Raw genomic sequence first — 16875 nt, 5'->3', positions numbered from 1 at the left:
TCAAGTCACTTGAATTAAGACATGAATTACGACAGAACCCACTATGAGACTTCCTCATTATGGTCCCTAAGTGCTAATAAGCCCTTATCACTGTGGCTGTTCGTTTGTTTTTATATTTGTTTGTTTAAATTTTTTGTTTATTTGCATTTAGAATGTTTCCTACACTTTATGCTTTAGAAATTCATCAGGTTACCTAAGATTTGTTTATTGCTTTATGTTTTAAAAACATCTCTGATACATTATCTCATTTGATCATCACAATGACACTCTGAATCAATCAGAGAAGGTATTATCTTTGTTTTCTGTATTTAAAAAAACACTGGCAAAGAACGGTCAGTAAGTAGCAGAGCTGAGTCTTTTAAGTTTAAGTTCAGAGTCTTTGTTTAAATATATTTTTAATGATTTCAGAGAGGAAGGGAGAGGGAGAGAGATAGAAACATCAATGAGAGAGAATTATAGATCAGGTGCCTCCTGCATGGCCCCTACTGGGGATCAAGCCCACAACCCAGGCATGTGCCCTAACCAAGAATCGAACTGTGACCTCCTGGTTCATAGGTCAATGCTCAATCACTGAGTTACACCATTCAGGCCAAGCTCAGATTTAAAGAGAGAGAGAGAGAGAGAGAGAGAGAGAGAGAGAGAGAGAGAGAGAGAGAATATGCAGGGATCTCAAGCTAACATTCTTCATAAGTGTCTTAACACTCAATTTTTAAAACCAAATTAATTTGAATGTGCATAACTAAGGTATGTCACAGGCTTACCACTCTCTATTATATTTTATTGTGCCACTTCCCACATTTATATTACCACCTGGAAAGTTATTTTCATTGAGATCCCATCAAAAAGAACAGCAATTTATTTCTTCATTATTCCATTCATTTGTTCATTAAACACAATACACCCATTATTTGAGGCACTGGGAAGCTCAAGCTCCATAAGGTTGGTCACTGCCCTCAGAGCATTTTGGAGCTAGTGAGGAAGTCAGATAAGCCTATCTGGACAACAGGGTAGCAGAGAGAAGAATGTACAAGTGTCAGCCAAATACTAAGGTCACGTATTTAAATCAGAATGAGGGATCAAATCCTGGAGGTATTTATTGTATGGCTATTATGTCTCCATTACCTTTCTCACTTTGGTTTTCAAATGACACCCCAGAGTGCAGCTTTCAAAGTTTACATTCTGACTTATTGACATTCTGTAATATGGAATAACAACTATAGACTTAGCTTCAGGTCAACTTCAAATCATTACAAATTTGTGTTTAAAAAAATTGGTAACTATGTTTTATAGAAGAGCCTAAGGCCACAATTCAACCATAGATTAAAAATATTTTCAAATAGATCTTCAATGCATAATGAAAAGATAGGTAAGAGAGATACCTTATTTCTGATCAATAAAGATAATTATATCCTATATTATAACTATATTAAAGCCACTTCAAACATTTTATTTAACACTATGTATACCATGAGTTATAAATAAACATGTTGTTTTTATATCAAATTCAAGAAAGGTCAAAAGCTACATAACCAAAATTTACCTAAAAGGAACATATCCAGTTTTCTATGTATTAACTAATACTCACTAAGCCTCTGGATCTAGAAAAATGGAATTATATATACATGTATTTTAATATTTTTTATTGATTTCTGAGAGGAAGGGAGAGGGAAAAGGTAGAAACATCAATGAGAAAGAATCATTAATCTGCTGCTTCCTGCACACCCCCCACTGGGGATTAAGCCTGCAACCCAACGCTCAACCCCTGAGCCACGCAGGCCGGGTGGAATCATATTTTTTTTTTTTTTTTTACTATTTGTTGATTTGTTAAAAGGGTTCTTGCTCAACCACAACATGAAAACTGTTTGAGTTTCACAAGTCTTGGAGTTTTTACCAAAAACCCGAATTCAGTCAAAGATTGTCATGTGGCATTTTTATATTCAAGTCTTTAAACTCTTACCTTCAATAATCAGTACGTATGGGGGGAAAGCTAATAAATGTGCTAATTGCTCCTTGTTATACACCTTGACCCATTCTCAGTACATCATTTAGGATGCTCTTGGTTGAACTGAAAAATCTACTTCAAGATAGTTAAGCCATTGAGGTAATGTAGAGCAACAGGTTAACACAGAGGCTGTTTCTCCCTCATTTTCTCAGCTTTGCTCTCCTCACTGCTCCATGTTCTGGGGTCTTCCTTGGGCATTTCCTTCATGGCCACAAGCTGGATACATTTGCTACATGCTTCCTAGGTTATAACTAGAGAAAATAGGGACTCTCCAACATTCTGAGAATAAATAATTTTTAAAAAAAAACCTCTCAGGAATCATTTTGATCAGACAATCTTGCCTCATTCATTCTTTCAGTTAATATTTATTGGTCACCTACATCAGATACTATTCTTGGTTCTGGAAACACAGCCATGAACAAAACAGATTCCCTATCTTCATGGAGCTTAAGGACCTGTCATCATCCCTTAATCAATCAGCGTGAGGGTGGATTTACCTCCTTTAGTTTGCCACTCCTGGAGTGACGGTTAGGATCAATCCTAATCAAAGCATATTGTAAGGAATAGAATAGATATTGACAAGTGCAATATTTATCACTCTTGCCTATTAAAATTTTGGCAATGGACATTGATAATCAATTAGATGAATTCATACATGATTCTATATGAGTTGAAATATATATATATATATATATATATATATATATATATATATATATATATATATAAATTATATGAAAATAATCTATACCTTGCAGAGAATGAAAGTAATTCCTTGCCATTGTCAAATGGGTTTCAGATCCCAGTTGTACATGATGACAAAATTTCTGTTCTGCCCAGCTGCTATTGAGATGTCAACCACCTTAAAAAAACATGCCATGCCAATGTTTTTACCACCATAATTAATATTAGAAAATATATTGGATAATTTTTTTAAAAGACATCTTTTGGGAAAGTAAAATATTATCACACTCCAGATGAAGCCTACAGTGTCCTTTCACCTCTTCCATGCCCACAGTCTTCATCCTTGACTTTAGTTCACTGCTCTGCAAATACCTAATAAGGAGAACTGAATAGAGAGAACGACCATTCCAGCCCAAATTCCTTATGATTACCAGGAGGAAAAAAAAGTCATACTCATGATGGTGATAAGTCTTCTTGTAATAAAGTAGAATGTGTTGAGCTTATTAACAAATGACCTACTAGATCATGTTACCAGTTTCTAGCACTGCCTCATCTGCATCATTAGTGTGGTTTATTTAACACCAAACTCTAAGACTGAATTACTAAAAATAAGATGCCAGAGCTATAGCATTAGGAGAATCACATTCAGCTGTGCCTATGATATGACCTAACCTCCAGCTTGAATGAAAATGCTCAAGGCCAAGGCAGCATTTGAGCTTGGCTTTGAAGGTTGAAGTGGAAGAATCAGGAAGCCTATTTGGGAATTTCTCATTCTGTAAGACTTGGATTCATACCGTGGGCTGGAGTCAGAGTTAACTTCTCTTAAGATAATTTTGTCTAGCTTTGGAGAAGGAACTGCTCTGCTGGATAGAAACCAGAGTTAAGCCTCAACTTGATTTCAGCCAATGAACTATGACATGGAGTTACTTTTAAACAGGGATACAACCTGAAGAATAATTTCCTTCTGAAGGACTGTCATAACTAAGATTTCAAAGCTGGTTTGAGAAAAACTCTTGGAACCCTGTAAACAGCGATTTACCATTAAAAGCTAGAAAGATTTATTTTATTTATTTTATTTTTAAAAATATACTTTTATTGATTTCAGAAAGGAAGGGAGAGATAGAAACATCAATGATGAGAGAGAGTCATTGATCAGCTGCCTCCTGCGCGCTCCTGACTGGGGATCGAGCCCGTAACCTGGGCATATGCCCTTGACTGGAATCAAACCTGGGATCCTTCAGTCCCCAGGCCAGTGCCCTAGCCACTGAGCCAAACCAGCTAGGCCGTAGCTGCTAGGGCATATCTTTTTTTAAATTATAACTTACTCTGAAGATTCTTATCTGCCCCTCCCCTGCAAAAAAATGGAGAAACTGGAGGCTCAGAAATGTATGTGATTTCCCCAAGATCATCACACAAGTGAAAATCAAAGGGGCTGAAACGGAAATGTAGGTCAGCAGGCTCTAACTGTAAGAGCTCTCACTTCAACATTCTGCCTTGCTACAAAGCAAGAGGTTAAGGAACAGGGGGAGTATCAAAAATGAAATGTGTGACAACAGCCAGTAGGAATCAATTGCATATAAACTGATCTGTGATTATGGTGAGGCAAAACGAGATGCAATATCCTCTAAAGGAACAAATAATACAGACTTACTCCCAAAACCATGATTAAACGAAGAAATTAAAATGCAATGTTTCCTCCAGGGTAAAAGGTATTCAATTAATCCAATCAAATGATTGCTCCTTTCTCTCCTGATAATTTTCATCAATGTATATAAAAGAAGAAAAGTATACTTTAACCTCTAAAAGTATTAGAAATAGTAATTAAATTTAACTTGGTTGTAATTCTGCATAGTGCTAAAGACATTGTACATCTACATTTTTTTCAACTCTAAATTCCCAACAAAACTTTCCATAAACAAAAACATTCAACTTTTTAAAAAGAGTCTGCTAAACAATCCTCAATTTGTTTGTATGAAAAATAAACTCAGCTGTGTCGTTTGGGGATGATTAATTCCCAAAGCTAGCAAATATATGTTGGGAAATAGCAGATACTGACTTCAGTCATCCATTGTCTTAAATGATAGCCTTTGTAGATCCTCCTCTCTTCCAATCACCTATAAAAGTTTTCAGTCATAAAAGTACTAGTATAAAATTAGGAGAGAGGCCAAAAGCCAGAGGAAAACATTAGTTTCAGATTTTAGAATTAAACAAACCTAAAAAAAATTTCCAGCTCTATTATAGTACCTCACCACTACTCTTTCAACAGATTCTACAACAGATCAAGGGAGTAATTCTGATTCAAGACTCAACATCATTGAGGAGATATTTCAAAAACAGCATATTAATGCTGTCCCCTTCCCACTACTGAAAAAGCACAGAAAGTGTAGGTTGTCTCAGAAGCCATATAGCCTTCTTGGGTAGTTCACTTTTGTTCCATACAAATGACAGCTTTTGACATTTTAAAAACATATAGAAAGTATTGTGGTGAATTCATCTGGTAGTTTATCAATTCAAAGCCGAAGGAGTAGAACAGAATCATTATAGAATTGCAGGGATGAGCTCCTTGTATTTTTGCCAGGAATTGGGAATTTTCTGAGAGCAAGGACCACCCATGTCTTTTTCTTTTTTGTATCCTCAGCACCTGGAACATTGTAGGTGCTTGATGAATTGAACTCACGACGATGCACATAGTCTTCTTTCAGTAATTATTGACACTCATGTTGAGACATTCTCCCTTTTTGACTGACATAACTGCAAAATGTTTTTTAAGAAAATGCATCTAGTTAAGTATTCTTCTAATCCCAGATTTTACATGAGTTTAACTAAGAACTAGACATGTGTAGGAAAAGGCATTAGACCTTAAAGAAGCACGTAGAAAATTGGTGCAGAACTCCAGATTGACTAAATCAGGTTTGTTATTTTATCCACCAAATAGTCTAAGCAGATTAATTGGAACCAGACCTGTGAAGATTCATCAAGTTTGGTTTCTTATAACATCAGTTATTAAAAGAGAAATTTATAGGTTACATTTCAGCACATCTAAGTTAACAGTGCGAGGAAAATGTAAATCTTGATAAATAACATTTTAGAGGTATATGTAGGCAGAAATGTTATGAGACTGGCTCCCTTTCTATAACCAGATTTATCTCACAGTAACAAGGTTCTGAATTCCAACTGTCTTGAATAAATAATCAGTTACCCACATTACCATGGGTATGTTTTATTTAGAAATTAACACCAAAACAAAGATTTGTTTTCCCAAAGAGAAAGAGACTATACACCCCTAAGTAGTTATCTAATGGGAAGCACAGCTTTCGTCACAGCATCTGCAATAAAAGCAGTCTGCCTGTCCATGGAACAACTGAATTAATGTGACAACCTGCTTTTGGCAGAACTCATTCAAAGGAAACTTCTTTGTCAATTGAAGAATATGATATCCAGGAATGAATGTCAGAAGGTTATTAACCCAAGTGTCAAGGTTTATATTTCTGGACTTATAACTAAAATATTATGCAAAATTATTATTTGAAGGCTTTACACTAGGGCACACACATTGGATATAAACAAAATAGCTCAATAAATCAACAGGAGTGCTGTGTTTTAGAAAAGATATTTGAAAACATAGAGCCAGTACTCACTTTTCAAACCAATTCCAATCTGTAGTCATGATATATATATGCTTAGACATCAAATATAGATACTTGAATTTTTTTTGAATTGTCATAAACAGCTCAATTTCTAAAGAACTCAGAAGTAGGAAACATTGCCTGTTAGCTTTTGATAATATAGTGGAAAACCTTTATGAATGGCCAAAAGATTAAAAAAAAAAACAAAAAAAACTTCAGTTAGGCTCAATGATTAAGTTCATCTGTATGTGTTACATTAAAAATATATTTGCTACAGTCACATTACAATGTTATTCTACTTTATTATTTTTATAACCAGTTTTTACACCCTTGGGAATAATGTCAAAAATATAAATTTCTAAATTTAATATATATAATGAAGAAATACATAAATCATCAGAACTATACATTAGCTCCCAATAGCCACATCCAACTTCTTGTGCTTGTGTGTGTATCTGGGGGGGTGGGGGCGGGGAAGGTCTGTTTGTAACAGTTGTTTATTTGAGTAGTTATTTGATTTTAATTTAATTGTTTTGTTTCCAAATATTTTTCTTTTTTAAACGTATTTACTATTTTAATAATGTCCCTTCTATCCAACATTTAGCTAATCTGCTTGACCTGGGCAAATGTGTTTCTGATGTCTGTCAGCAACTATAAAAGTGTAATTTCATTAAAGTATATTCTATATGCTCAGTACTGAGAGAACATTATAAAATGAAAAAGTTTGGCTAAAGTTCAACTGGGCATCAAATAGCACTGGTAAGGATGTTCTTAAACAGATGGTGTAAAATCTTGCTAACACAATAGTGTGTGCTTAACACGGGAACAATATCAGAAGCATATGTGCTGCAAATGACCGAAGTACCAAACAGAAACAATAAATTTGGGATATACATTAAAAATGATGCCCTTACCAATTGAAGCAAAGAAAAAAAAAGAAAAAAAATAAACAAATGCACTTCCTTGTCAAATAAGAAATGCCACTGATATTTTTCCAGATCAAGGTTGGCATCCAAATATTTTCCTTTTGGCTTTCTCGTACACATTGGTCTTAAAACTTTATAAGGCCAGAATTAAGAACATAATGTTATGCACATTAAAAAGAACTAATCATATAAAAGGAAAATAAGTCTTCGATTCAGACATCATTTGAAACTGAAAATATTCTCATTCAACAGCCCAGAAAAAATCTCTCTCTCTCTCTCTCTCTCTCTCTCTCTCTCTCTCTCTCACACACACACACACACACACACACACACACACACACACACACACACACACTTTTAGAAGAGCTTTTAGAAGAGCTGTATACAAGTACCTGGCCGGTTACAGGGATTTGCCCAAGCATTGCACAACAGTGTTCCAAGTACCGAGGCCCAAGGACTATGATTGGCACAGAAACGAAGGCCAAGCCAAGAAACAGGGGCTCCTGGGGTGGCCCTGGCCGAGACTGTAACCCAGCCTCCGATGGCGGTGGGGCCGGGTGCCCCCAGCTCCCAGCTCTGCAGGGCTGGCCTGCTGTGCGGACCCTGCGCCCAGGAAGGTGCCCTGGTCTGCAGTCTCCCGCGCCCGCAGCCTTCACCCCCTGCCCTGGCACCCCAGCCCGTCCACCCCACTAACAGCCCAGCCCGGCCAGGCCTTGCCCGTGGCCTGGTCTGTGGTCGCCCTGGGTGTGTGGGGGTGCGCGCTGGGACTTAGGAGAAGTTGAGCAAGAATCACCTACCTACAGCTGAGGGGGAGAAGGGCTGGGCCTTGGGTCTCCTTCGGGCGCGCACTTTCCCAGGACAGTAACATTTTAAACTAGGCTCTGGACGTAGATCTGATTCAAGAAGCCGAATATTTCGAATTTGAAACCCTAGCCTCCTCCCTCGCATCGCCCACGGAACAGGGCGGTGGTCAAACCCACCTGGGCCACAGCCTGACTCAGAGCCTGGCTGGGGGGCCGAGGGGTGGTGGGTATTGGGGCGCTGGGAGCGCCGGCCACCCTCCTCCCGCCTTCTCCAGAGTTTGGGTCAGGGATGTGGGGGTTCACACAGGGTCTCCCGCCTGTTTTGGGGCCACAGCACGTTTCCGGGGCGTTCGCCCTCGTCTCCCACTTGGTGCCCACACGTGGGCGCCTCCCACGAGCGCACTTCCGGGGCTGCCGCGGGCGGGACCTACACCCACGGGGCTGAGAACGGCCTGGAAGCCGCCTGGACCTCCGGGGGCCGGCGCCCTCCGAGCCCGCCCAGGCCGCCCAGCGGGAAGGGTCTCAGCCCCCACCTCCCGCCTCCGCCCAGGGTCTGGGGTTACCAAGGAAATGCAACAATATTTACAACCAGCGGGAGATGAGAAAGTGTTCCCCAGCACGCGATCTACCTCCCTCCCCAGGCAGCTTCCCATCCCTCCAGCCCAGCCTCCCCACGGCTCCGGGAGTGGGGCTGACCCCTCCTTAACCGACAGCGCGGGCAGGTCCCTCAAGTCTTCCCTCGCCTCCCCCCGCCCCCCCCCCCACCCCACTCCCACCCCGCCTCCTCCCTGAGCTCCAGAGAGTATTCTCACTTCTGGGACTTTGAGCGGGGAAGAGGAGGGCAGGGAGGAACATAGCCTGCAGCAGGGCTTACAAAATATCCTTTATATATAGCACAATCGCTAAGATCTTGGAATGGGTTTGCCTGCAGACTCAGTCGCTACTAGGATGTGAGAACCTGGGTCTTGCCTGTGAGCTTTATGTTGCCCATCTGTGAATTGGATAGAGTATTTAGCTCATAGGTGATTGTGAGGAATATCGGTGACAACACTGAAATCTGGGCGATGCCAAACAATAAATGGCATTTCTTATTAAAAGGTAGCTACATATATGTACACATTCTTTTGGCGGAATGGCAATGTAAAGAGTCAGGAATTATGACACCGTTTACCAACTTTTTTTCCCCCACACACCTACCTTTAAAAGACAACTTTACAGCCCAACTGGTGTGGCTCAGCTGGTTGAGTGTGGTTCCACGCATCAGGAGGTCTAGGATTGGATTCCTGGTCAGGGCAAATCCCTGGTCAGGGCAAGTGCCCAGGTTGTGGTTGCATGCTGGACCCCTACTGTGAGAGGCAGCCAATGGATGTTTCTCTCTCACTGATGTTTCTCCCCCTGCCTCTCTCTCTCACTCTAAAAGCAATAAAAACATATTTAAAAAAAGAAAGAAAAAGAAAACTTCACATGGACCGATTCAAATAGTTTTTAATGTGAGAGGTTTCCCCCACAATATCACTAAAATTAATGATTGAAGCAGGGTAGAAGTATTCTGAAAGGAGAGGGAGGAAGCCACCTTGAAAAGACACTGTATGTACTAAAAGCTTCACAAGAAACTGGTGTCTATGGTACCTGGTGACTTTGAAACTAAAAACAATAATAAATGCAAACTATAAAACGCTGAGCCCAGTCAAGGGGTTATTCCTGAAAGATGATGCAATACGAAGGCACATTTTTAAAAAACCTTGAGTCACTCCAGAGGAAAGAGTGGCTATTAAAAGGAAATGGGTGGTATTAAACACCTTTAAAACTATTTTGCCACCTTTGCATGCCTGCAGCAGCTGTGGCTGAGTTTGCAACCCTTCCCAGTGCATCTGCCAAGAGACCCAAGTCTTCAAGATAAAGCCTAGCACTTTCCACTTTGGTGTCATAGTAAATTCTACACCACAGGTGTGGTACAGCTATCCCAGGTTGGGAGGCCTCTTCCAGCCCCTTTCTTGGACCCTCGTCACAGTCACAGTCCCACCTCTACTGTTCTGGATTGAGATCTGTTTCTGCTTGGGATGGAATGGGTCTGGGTAGAGACTGGGTGGATCCACCTGGGCACCTAGGACACAAGATTATGACCTGGTAAAAAGTGAGGATCTGTCAGGCTCCAGACTTGATCTAACACCTGTGAGTCTCCTCCCTGTTCTTCTGCCCTTTTACAGACTAAACAGTCATGAAATCCCTTTTCAGGCCAGCGAGGCCTGAAAACAGCAACATGTAGCTCCCTGTGGCCTCGGCTCCCATCCTGACTGTCCCCCCTTCTTGCTCTGGGGCAGGCCAAAACTTGTCAACTTATGTCTAGACAATAAACAGTATTTCCACGTGTGTAGTCAGAGGGTTACCCAGACTACTGGGGTCCAACACCTCCCTACTACAATTCCCGAAAGCCTCCCCCTTTATAACTGAGATCTCTTGGACACCCAGAGTGGCTTTCCAATTTCACTGCAAACACTGAGGCTTGAAGACTCCTCCAGAGGGGAGTGAACCATTGCACCTGAGGATCCACTGGAGGTTACAAGTCCCTTGCCCTAGATGAAAAGTGGAGCCCGGGGGATTTCCACAATTTAACTTGTCACGATCTCTGTGCCCTTCCTTGGCATGCTCTTCTAGGGATTAAAAGATTGGGTTCCTGGCAAGAAGGTGCCAATGTAAAAAAGTAGGAGCTAGAACAAACACAGAAAGGCACAAAACTCTCTGTGTCCCCGGAAGCACATCCTTCCATGCACAAAGCTATCCTCTATTGCTGGATGCCAGGCACTGAACTGGGTTCCAGGGAGTCAGAACAGCAGGGTGTTCATAGGCTGCAGCTGCGGGAAGATCTGTTGGGGCTGACTTTATTCACTTGATTGTGTCGAATAAACTATTCTAAAGATTTTCTGTGGTATTAATAGAGCGGGCAGGGAGATAACCTGTGCACAACTCCAGCCGGGCACCATGGCTTCTTGGGACTCCAGGCAGTGACCCAAACTCAGTCGAAGCCAAAAGGGAAGCTCCAGGAATGAGTGCAGACCTTTGCACCCAAAGAGGTACGGAGAGCAGTGCTCACTTGTTCAATCCAGGCTTTGATTCGCTCACTGATGATTGGTCAATGGACTCTGTAATTTGCAAAGAAAAGGAGAGAGATTTTATCCCTGGTTTAAAGGCTTGCCTTCTTTTCCTTCTCCGTGGCTGCTTTATTTGACACGCCAAACCGTTCTACATGCTTTGAACTCCGAATAAAGAGGAAGCTCTTTCCCTCAGGATAGCAGATGCCAGCAGCTGGGACTGAAGCCGGTGCGGGCAAGAGGCTGGCAGCTGGACCACCTGCGCCTGACTGGAAACCCAGGCCAAAGGGGCTATGCAAAGAACCATCTTGAGTTGAGGTAAAGGAATCTATTCATCGAAAGTGTCCGTTTGTTTCTGAACTCACTGCGTGGTTAAAGGGCGGACCTTTAAAATAAAGAGTCATATTCTGACCCAGCCTGGTCACATGGCCTTAGGGAAGTTACTGAAGCAGGGTTATGCACGTCAGCGCCAGTAGGATGTTTGACAAGTAATAAGCAAACAGCTATGGTAACTGCCACTTTCACAATATTCAGATGCACAAACTGACAGAAGTCAGGGTACCAAACATTAAAATGTGCCAGATTTACTCCCAAATACACCGGTGATGAAAGGGGAGAGACAGTTGCTCATCCTGGGTGCTTGCGCCCAGATGCCAGGGTAGAGGTGGCTCCCCCCTCCACCCCCACCAGCCACAGCCCTGAGAGCCCAGTGTGCGTTAGAAACGGGCCAACTGGAACCTCCAGGGCAGTGCTGGGGAGCACCAGCCTGTCCTCTTCGGGGATCCTGACCTCTCTAGGGCAACAGTGGAGGCACAGGAGGAGCTGAAGGAGATGGCATTCATGGAGACCTACTGTATGGATGCATGTGAGTAGCTCCATTTTACGGAGGAGATCTGAGTGTTAAGTTGTTAACTAAGTTCCTTGAAAATCCACTACTGGTTTGACTAACTTCAAATCCTGTCCTCTTACTGTAATACCACCTTTGACCTTGAGCTCCCCTGAAGGAAAGAAGGCAAGCAGGGAAGGGGCGGGGCGGGGCAGCAGAGAGGGAGAGGAAAGGAAAGGAAATGTTGCCACCATGACCAGAACTGGGCTCCTGTAGCACGAATCCGCATAAGGAGTTATGTAACTGTTTCTGTTGATTGATTTTAGAGAGAGAGAGAGAGGAAGGCAGAGAGATGGAAAGAGAGAAACATGGGTGTGTTGTCCCATTTACTTATGCATTCGTTGGTGGATTCTTCTTGTATGTGTGTGCCCTGACCTGAGATCCAACCGCAATCTTGGCCTATCCGGACCAGCGCTCAGAGCCAAAGTTATTTAACTTTTACAAAGTTATGTCTCAAGATGATTCCGCAGACAAAAAGCATCATTTTACGAGATACATCAGATAATCAACAGTTGGACTTGGTTCTACTCCAGGGAAGGAACGTGGACCCTGAGGTTATGGGCGGGACAACTTGGGCTTCTGTGGGCGCACTCACACTGGCTGCCAACCTGAGCTGGCTGTTCCCTTCCCCAAACCTGGGTGAAGCCTGCAGACAGGAGGCCCACACAGCTAGCTCCGTGCCACACCACCCTCACCACTCCACCCGCGGAACATGGTCTGGCGCCCGTGTCTTTGCGCTCAGATCAACTTTGGCTTTCTTGCCTCCATGGCTGGGTTTTAGTGGACTCTTAGGGATCCCTGTGGAATACGGGGTTGAAGGAGGGGGAGCCTGCGGGGTTTGGGCTAACGCGCTCTTTCTAGATTAGTGAGCTCCAGGCGAAACCCACCCCTAACGCCTCGGACGCATAAGAAAACTCCCGGGCAGGGGAGAAGGAGGTGAAAGAGCTGTTGGGGTTTTGTTTTCAGCTTTTCGGGTGTGTTCCCCCTCTCCCCCCTCCACCTAGTAGTTTGGTTTTTACAGAGTTGTGTGGGTAGAGATCTGTAGGAAAAGGTTCCAATCAGGTCTCCCCTGGTGCCATCGTGTGCTCACTCTGAAAGATAAAATGCCTATAAAATCAGCAGCTTCAAACCGCACGCGTGCTTAAGGCGAGATTGTCCGCTTGGAAATGTCGCAACGAGTAAAGGGCGCAATGGACTCCCGCGCTTCGCTTCGCGCAGTAGCATTTAGCCCAAGAGCGTCCCCGACTGCCCCAGCCTAATTTCTGGCTGAGGAGCCCCCACAGGACTCCTAATTCTCTCCCATCACCCGTCCTGTCCTCGAGAAACCCTTTGCTCTCTCCTTCCTCAAAGGGCCAGCGACTTTACTGCGTCTCTGGGGCGGAAAGGGGCGGAGGAGGGAAGGACCGGCTGAAAAGAAACGAGGAGTCCGCTTGTACGCCTCCTCCAGTGCAGAACTGGGCTTTCGGTTGTTGGGTCCCTGGAACCGCTGGGGACCATTGGCCCCAGTGGCGCGTCTCACTGCAGTTACCAAAACAAACGTCCGAAGGGCCAGGTCGGAGCAGATATCCAAGTCCAGGTCTGCGGGTCTGCGAGCCAGTGCGCCCCAGCTGTCCCCGCCCCGCACGCTGGCCTCTGGCTGGCCGGGAAGCCCTTCCAGCCCAGGCCTCGGTGCGCAGTGGGGGCGAGACAGTGGGTCCCAGACGGAAGCCCTCGCCACCTGTGTCTGGGCAACCTCCCCTGGCGCTTCCCCTTCCCTGGAAACTGGCGGACTCGGGCTGAGAAAGAGCCTGGGACCGGTGAACCCCAAGGTGAGCGAGTGTCCGGCTCCTGGACCACCGAGGGGTGATGCGGCTGCTGAGCAGCGCAAGTTTGTGCAAAAAAACTTTGGAAGTTATCTCCTTCAGTCACTTCCCCGTCTGTTAATAATGTTAGACGGGGTGGGCGAAGATCCAAGAATACCCTTTCCCAACTCTGAAGCAAGTGTGACCACGGCAGTTTCAGAGCGGGTTTTGTTGTTTTTTTTTTACTTACATGGGTAATGAAGGCACCCCAAGAATCAGCCAGAAGCTGCGCCTTCTTACCGGCGCAGAGGTCTCCCCAGCTCCACCCGCCCGCAGTCCTCTGCCTGGCCCCTGGCTCATCCTGGGGCCGGGGAAGGGGGCGTTAGTGAGGGCGGACCACCCGGGAAAGCGAAGGACCCCAAAGGCTGGCGCTGGCCCTTCGCCTGCTGGCCAGGGGACCCTGGACACGTCTCTCCCGTGACCACGTTGGCGTACAGGCCCAGGTCTGCACACGGCCGGTCTCCAGGCGCGTCCTCCGATGCTGCTGGGAGGACTGGGAGCGGGTCAGGAAGGAAATTCCGGAGGCCGCTGGAGTACTTTGGAAACTCCAGGTTTAGTTCCCTCAAACCTGTGGTTACTCGCCGCAAGGAGCTCGGAGGCAAGGGGTTCAAGAGTCAAGTTGGTGGGGACTTTCCCTAGGTAAAGTAATAATTTGCTAATTCGGATCTATTGCTTTTAAATGTCGAGTTGCGGAGATCTCTGTCAATGCAGGCTTAATTTCATCCCACTGATGAAAGGTGTTTATAAACGGCTCCTGTGGTGCCAGCCGAGTGTGAAAACATCAGTTTTATGCCTTTTGATAAGAATTACCGAGGTGGAAGGCTTAGGAGGCGCTTACAAATTTCGCAGCTGCTCGCAGCCCAATTAGGTGGCTCTCGGAGGTGAGTGGAAGCTGTGGGGGTCAGGGCGGGGTTCCTGCTCTCCAGCCCCGACCTCCAATCAAGGCCTGGGATCTACGCAACTTAGACCCCTTTCCGACCCCCTCGGGCTTTCGGGAGACACACCCAGTGCCTCCCATCTGGCCTTGGAGCCTCGCAGTCCGGGACAGGAGGCACTCCCAATCCTCTCTGGCTTTCTTTGCAAAGAGCCCTGCCTTTCAAAGGTGAGGGTAGTCCCGCCGGGTGTGACTGGCGATTTCCGATTTTCACTTAAGGGAGAGGTGGACATCTAGAAATGTCCAGTTAGTATGTAAAAGTCGCCACAAAGAGGCAGATTCCTCTCACCCCTTTAGACGCTTAAGATGATGTTTTTTGGCCTGTCCTCGTTCGACCAACATTGTTCTCAGTTGGAGTTTGGGATGAAAACCCTCACTGCGAAGACAAAAAGAGTCCTGACTTTTAGCACAAGTACCCGACGTGGGAAGAGAGACTCTGCAAAGCAGCAGTGGAACCTTTCCTTGGTCCCAGCCAGGGGAGGAGGAGCCTGGGTAAGGGTAAGGACACTGGCTCCGAGAACCCGGCCACGGAGCAGGAGAAACCCCCGCTCTGTGCTTGCCCCTGGCAAGTGGCCTGGAGGTCGCTGGGCCCAGAACCCGCGCGGGACGCTCAGCCTTGACATTCAAAGCAAATACCTGCACACCCCTCCTCCCTGACTCCTCACCAGACCCCCACTAAAGGCTGACACAGCGCCTGGGAAGCATAAATAGACTCACCGGCCAGAGGCCTGCTGCATGGCAGGGCTGGATGCACGCAGTTACCCGGCGGAGAGGCCCGCGTCCCGCCCAGCGCCGGGAGTGAGACGGCCGCCAGACCAGGTCTTAGGTCTTCGGTCTATGTCTGACGACCCTTCTTCTTCCCCAAGCCCAGAGCCTCTAAAAAATGAATCATTTCCTCCACTTATGCACTGATAGGAGCTCTTGGATCAAGATTAGTATTTTGAAAACCTGATTGAGAGCCGCCTGATTAGGCGAGGGTGGGTGGAAAGACCGCATACACGCCCGCGCCCCCGCCCCACTTCCCAAAACAGCTCCCGCGCTCTCCGCATCTCCAACAGACCGCGATTCATTCTCCCCGAAAGTAGCCACACAGCACCCCAGATTCATGTGGCAGACCCCAACCAATAAAAAACGGCAACCAAGTCTCCTCCGAGCTGGGTCTTTATTTTTCATTCCACTTTCCATCCTGCTCCACTCGCGGCCCAACAAAGCCGACGTTCTGCACACCCTCCATTCCGAAGAGTCATCTCGTAGCCAATGCTATTTTATGGCAATGGCATGCATTATGTGGATTTTTTTCAAAAAATATTGAGTTTTGCACTTCATGAAAAACACAAGTCTGTTCTCCACGTGCAGGCTAGCTTTTTGAGAAGTCGGTCCACCTCAAGCTTTCAATTCTGTTAGAGGGCACAGATTAAGCATAGCGTCCTCCTCCTCCTCCTCCCCGGTAAATTTAAGCAAGATTTTCCAGAGAGGACCCGCGGTGGTGGGGGGGGGGGGGGAGCGCTAATATTAACGCGGGAGAGCTGAGCGAAAAAGAAAACAATAGTGATGGGAAAATGCTCTAGGGATCCTCGTTTTTATGGGAGAAAAATGTAATTGAGGACAAAGTAGATTTGCTGTCTTTGCTCGGTCCCAGACTGTTAGACCGGGAAAGGAGATAAGAATATATATATATATCGTCTAATTGAAGCGACATCACATACTTTTGTTAAAGGCCTTTAGAAAGCAGACTCCAAGTATTCTATTACTTATGGTTCAGAAGTTTGTTTTGTTTCTTAAAAAGGGGGGAAATGGGAATAAAAATTATTGTTTTAAAAGTTTCTTACCAAATTCCCCTTCATCCACGAAGTAACAAAGTAAAAATTTACACTCGAAAGAAGCTATTTAAACAGACACACCCGCCAATCCTCATCAAAATTAAGGTCTTCTGAAGACCATTCCCTCTCTCCCCAAACCCGCAGCCAAACATTGAGGCTGAATCTGGCCGCTTTGCGGGCTTCGATGTTGTCTAGGGCGAGATGAAAGCGCAAGACTATGAGCAACATAATTTGCCTTTCTCATCGCCTCGATTTCAAATCTAG

This window comes from Myotis daubentonii, chromosome 3 (assembly GCF_963259705.1).
Source record: "Myotis daubentonii chromosome 3, mMyoDau2.1, whole genome shotgun sequence".
Classification (NCBI taxonomy): Eukaryota; Metazoa; Chordata; class Mammalia; order Chiroptera; family Vespertilionidae; genus Myotis; species Myotis daubentonii.
This window is presented reverse-complemented; position numbering follows the sequence as displayed.